The sequence below is a fragment of the Etheostoma spectabile genome, chromosome 20 (genome assembly GCF_008692095.1).
Source record: "Etheostoma spectabile isolate EspeVRDwgs_2016 chromosome 20, UIUC_Espe_1.0, whole genome shotgun sequence".
NCBI classification, from domain to species: domain Eukaryota; kingdom Metazoa; phylum Chordata; class Actinopteri; order Perciformes; family Percidae; genus Etheostoma; species Etheostoma spectabile.
This window is the reverse complement of record NC_045752.1, coordinates 4574425-4580219: the sequence shown is the minus strand read 5'-3', so window position 1 is coordinate 4580219 and position 5795 is coordinate 4574425. Positions and strand designations below refer to the sequence as shown.

General features: G+C 41.4%; 1 protein-coding gene across 3 annotated transcripts in view; it reads right to left on the bottom strand.

Moving 5' to 3' along the window:
* The window catches only part of zgc:110158 (single-stranded DNA-binding protein 3), a 35300-nt gene that overhangs the window by 12252 nt on the left and 17253 nt on the right, over nt 1-5795 (bottom strand). The gene's annotated exons all lie outside the window — the stretch shown is intronic.

Sequence of the window (5795 nt, the reverse complement as noted above, 5' to 3'; positions counted from 1 at the left end):
AAAGGTACAGCCGAGTGCATCCATTGCAAACAAAACAGACAAATGTAATTTTGGAGGCTGTAGGTGGTGCTGTATTGTATTACAAAAGGGAAGAGGACTAAATAAAATAAAAATACTAACTACAGCGTTATCTTTGGGTCTCATTTCACACACATAATTTCCATATCTTATCAAACATATGTTTACTAATGGTCCATATTTTGATTGTCAGGGTCATTATGGTTCATTTTATTCACTTTGGATCACTTATTTATCTGAGTTTAGTTCCAACATACAAAGATTATTTTCTACTGCTTTTATGAACTTATAATGTATATTTATTCGTATGTTGTCAAGGTATTATGTATATTATTATCAACAATAAATGTAACAATGAATGTTGCATATGATCAAAGGATTTACACTACTTAAAAATATAGTAACAAGTCATCAGCAAATAAGTTGAGTTTGTAGTGTTTCTCAGCTATATAGGGGTAATATATAGGGTCCGTTTGGAGCTCATGTTTCTTTTCTTCACTAGAACGATTTTCTAAGTAAAAAAAATGAAAATGACTATATTAGGACTTAAAGGTATAAATCTGACAGGTTTAAAATAGATTCAACTTTAAATTCATAATACACAACAATACAGTTATTGGATCAAAGGTTACATTCAGTCAAAGTGTATGTGACTATTACCAATCATGTTACCACATCTAACATTAATACTACGGTTTAAATCTCCTTTATGTTCAGCCGAACAATAACTAAAATCTAGGATAGAGGAAAAGGGGTGACTGGTTCAGCCCGAGAGTTAAATATGATATAACTGTATTGTTGTCAACACACATAGATGGAGATGCGTGTTCAGAGTGCTTACATAAGTACGCCGGAACAAACAAATGCACGCAAGCACATGAATGCGCAAACACACACACACTCGGGACACAAAGAGTTGCATTACAGGCTCATAAAGTGCAACGCTTCAGTACAGAGCGGCAGACAGGGGAGAACCACAGGCTACAGGACCAGAACAGGGAGGGGGTTTAAGACCCAGGGGAGGGAGTTTCTCACACACACGCACGCACGCACGCACGCACGCACCTAACGAACACACTACATTTATGTGGCATACACTGTATGCCTGACAAAAACGCATATTACCAATTACACGCATGTACACAAATACACTCACTGCCCTTCTTCTCCTGACTATCTGAAACCAACACACATAACAAATGAACACACACACACCTCCCCCCATCTTTATGCTAATTCTGCTAGTGAACATGAGCAGGCCACTGAGTCCCTGGGGAAGAAGCCGGGTCGGCTGCCTCTTTCTCTCCTCCTCCACCCTCCCTTTCATCTCTTCTTCTGCACACTTTCTCTCCATCTTTTCTCCTCTCTGTGACCCCCCTCACTTATTTTCCCAGCACTGGTGCACAACAAGACACACACCTTTCCTGTGCCTCAACCATTGTACCATTCCTCCCCATCACAACCTCTCCTCCTCTCAGCCCCCCTAGTAGGGTGTCAGCAGCTTGCAGAAGCTGTTGCTATGGAGACAGGTCCTATCTGCACTCTGTCCCCCTGGCATCCCCCGCTTGAGGAGCGCGCAGAGAGAGAGAGAGAGAGAGAGAGAGAGAGAGAGAGAGAGAGAGAGAGAGAGAGAGAGAACGAGAGAGAAAGAATAAGAAGATGCAGGGGGAGAGAGAGAAAGAGAAAATAAGAAGATGCAGGAGAGAGAGAGGGAATAAGAAGATGCAGGGGGAGAGATCGGGGGAGAGAGAGAGAGAGAAAGCAAAAGAGTGAGATAGAGGAGCTAGTGAGTTAAAAAAAGATAGAGAGAAAAACAATAAAGAAGTAGTTATGTTAACAATCAATCACTTGGTCACATTATTGTTGTAGACTATTAATGAACGACTATCTGCTTGTGCATTCTCCAATTTGCAGATTGAAAGCAAACTGAAAGCCCTCAGAAAGCGCAGTTGCCACCAGCAGAGGTAGACTTAGTATGCAGCCGGTCTTTATTAAAACCAACTGGCCTGAGGAAATACAAAAAAAGATCCAACGGTGTTTTTTTTGTTTGTTTTTGCAGTGGCACCCACAGCCCTGTCTATATCTACCGGTCTATTTCAACTCGACGATCCGAAGTGGCAGACTGCCAGAAAACCATGTGACAAGACTGCCCCCTTGAATCAGAATAACTTGATTCACCAGGAAAATAAATCAACTGGAATTTGACTTATTCACATTGGTGCAGGTAAACAATGACTTTTAATGCAGGCATAGCATACAGGTAGAGCATCCCTTTATGCAAAGAAACAAGTTCAAGAAGGCAATCCACAGCCAACATCTGTGATGCACTAATTAGTTGATATAAAACAGAGATTTTTGTAGTTGAGGTGAATTCTTCGTTTTCAGGGGATATGTATGGAGAGGAGTCTGTAAATGTTAAGGACTGTGCAGAGGAAGCGTAGGGTGGCAGCGCACCTTGAAAGGGCTTTAATGCCTGACATGCAGCAGGAAGGAGAAGAATTTGTTTCTGTCAGTGAAGCTGGAGGAAAGTTCAACAAAACCCATGGGACATATTCTCAAATGTCTAGGAATATTTACACTGTTAAAACTGTAAACCATATTTTAATGGCCTTCCGTTGCAGCTGTCAAAGCGTGCCGGAGCCACGGCTGCACAAAAATATTAGGTACGTTTTTAGGTTACCTGGCTATCAATAATACAATATCTGGACCACAGACCAGAACTATAGCTCATCCCTGGATAGAAAACTGCTAACTTTAGCACTTTTCTATTACTATTTTTTTTGTACCGCGTAATATAACATTTTAAGTCTATTTAAAAAGTATTTAAGGATCTACAGACTTGCTCATTAAATTAAGAAAAGCTACACCAGCAAAGTGCCAGTAAATATCTTTGGGTTTGGGACTGCTGGTCCCCTGACGACGCACCTCCTGAAACTTTGTAGCCCAAACAAGTCATTGAGAAACAAATACTATAAAAGATTCACTCAGCCTGAATTGGGACAACCCAAAGTACCGTGTAATAAACTTTATCCACCTCCGTTGGTGTGTTTATGGAAAAATATTTTTAACTGACGCGTTATTCCACAGTTGTGGCTCCCTGCGAGGACACCATGTTGTGTTTGCTTTTCCTCCTTGGTACAAACCCACACTGTTGATTAACAATCTATCAGAGAACAGAAGACTAATGATCTGATTGGCTGGTACAGTATGTAGATGGCTGTACAGAATAGCATTGATCCCTCCCTCTCCATTTCCCTTTCCTTCTCTTTCACCCATAGGACCTACCGGACAGATCAATAGTGCTCAACACATTATTGACCTCCGCCAGATACCTTTCACAGGGATAAAGACAGAGACATAAACACTAGATGGAAAGGGGGTAGAGGAAGAAATAGACAGTGAATGTATCTGTGTGTGTGTGTGTGTGTGTGTGTATATATATATTTATATTTGTGTCCCTGCCTGGAGAGGGTACTAATCTACATTCTGGTTCACACTGATATGTACCTCATCACTGTCTCCTTGACCTGCTGTCCTTAGCACACAGAGAGAGGGAAGAAAGAGGGAAGAGGGGGAGGTAAAGAAGTGAGAGTGTGGAGACTGATGGAAAAATAGCTGACTGTGGTGATCCAGCTTATTTATCAGCCCAGTCAAAACAGTGTGTTTTGCTCTGGAGCGCGCACGCACACACGCGCACACACACACGCGCGCACACACACACGCGCACACACACACGCGCACACACACACACACACACAAAAACTGGTGCAACATGTACACCAAGCACACACATGTGCTTCCCTAAAAGCTGATGCCAAAGCATCAGTGCTGAACCAGACAGGGTGACTCGTGCACAAACACACATGCACACACGCCAGATGACAGCACTAATACATGTTGTAGACCCAACATCCTCTTAGCCAACACTCCAGGGAGAAGGCAGAGAGGGCGAAAGACAAGAGTATGGAGAATGAGAGCTGTGACACCAGAATATAGCTTCAACGAAACTTACACTAAAGGATTTTAAACACTAGGCCAATATGCTGATAATACATTTCTTCTAATAAACACATTATTAAAACAAAATGGTTGTCCATTTGTATACATATGAAACTTTCACTTCAAAGCCAGCTGCCTGGACAACATCATCAGGTGATGTGGAGACAATCGCTATTAATCCCTATCAGGACCCTAAACCATCGCCCTTTCCACTCCACCTCGTTCATGTTGGGGGTTTGTCGTGTTAAAAGCTGTCCAAATTACCTAGCGTGGAGGTGAAGTGGGCAGAAGATATCTGCACTGGTGCTCCACTACCCCCAAATGGAAGTTTCAGTGCCAAAGAGAGTATACTTTAAACTACCACTGCAGTTTCTCAGTGAAATTATAGAACCATGTACACAGTTGCCAGTGTCCACTTAACGTTAGCCCTGATAGTCACACATTGAGTCAATTGCATTGAACTTCTCAGCCATTGGTCAGTAGCAATAGCAATTGTTCAATAACAATTCAAGTTCTTTTAAATTACAATTTTGTTTTTATCAAGTAAAAAAAAAAATCAAGATTTATAAAATAGATCTGCAAGTACCATTCAATGTGTTGTATCAGCGATGGGTTTTAAAGAGTAGTGTTGTCTTTTCGCTGCAGTTTCACATTAACTCCCAGACACACTGTTCCCCCCAAAAATATAAAATTTAAAAACACAAAAGATACAAACGACTGCCTTCACACATGTAACACATCAGGCTGTGCAGCATGTGTAATGCAGTGTTTCCGTACTTCATCACACAGCTAATTATTAAGTCTAATGGAGCTCTTTTCACTTTTTCCATTACTGATTCTGCTGGTGGCAGAGAAGAGGCGAAACAGAGGTTAAGGCAGAAGCGACTATCTTTAGGGAAACAATCTTTTTTTTTTTTTTATTCAACGGCAATGAATATCATTTTGGCCCTACAGTAATGTTAAGGAAAACACATCACAGGGTGTTTAAAATGCTGGATAATGTGGGCTGGTTTGAATAGATTTTTGAGGATACATTTTTAAAAAAGCTGACTGGTGGGTAAAGCAAATCTGCAGCATAACAGACAGCTAATTATGTTTCCAGAGCGTTGTACAACTGTTTGTACTTGGAAAGATTAAGAAAAGCACATAAGATCTTAAATAAACAATTAACATATTGCACTGTCATTAAGCATTGTCATGTTAGAGAAGAAATGTGAAGTTTAAATCTCTCTCTCTCTCTCCTTAAATGTCTCTGGTCTTCATGTTGTCTACACTGCCCTCTCCTCCTAGGCAAAACTAGGCATTGTGGGTAAACAGCTAGATTAGCCAATCAATCTTCTCTCGGGAACAGAGGTAGTAGTGGTGGTGAAGGAGGGAGGAGGGGGTCAGCGAAGAGATAGGAAAAAAGGAGAGAGGGAGTGAGCGATAAGGCGAGTGAGACGAGAGGGGGGCGGACTGGTGTGTGGAGCGAAAGAGAGAGTAAGAGATATAGTAAAGAGGGTGGGAGGAAAAAGGTGGGGAAAGAGGGGGAGGGAAGAAAGATGCAGATGTGTGTGTGTGTGTGTGTATGGGGGGTCTACAAGCAGCGAGGAAACATGATGTGAACAGGCTGGAGTTGCATAAATGCAAATGAGAGAAAGAAGAGTTAGAAGAACTTACAGACAAAACTGCCTGAAAAAACCCAGCGTTAATACGTAAACGTATGAATTAGAGCTGGGCAATATTATATCAATATTGAGATAGGAGAATAGATATCGTCTTAGATTTTGGATATTGTA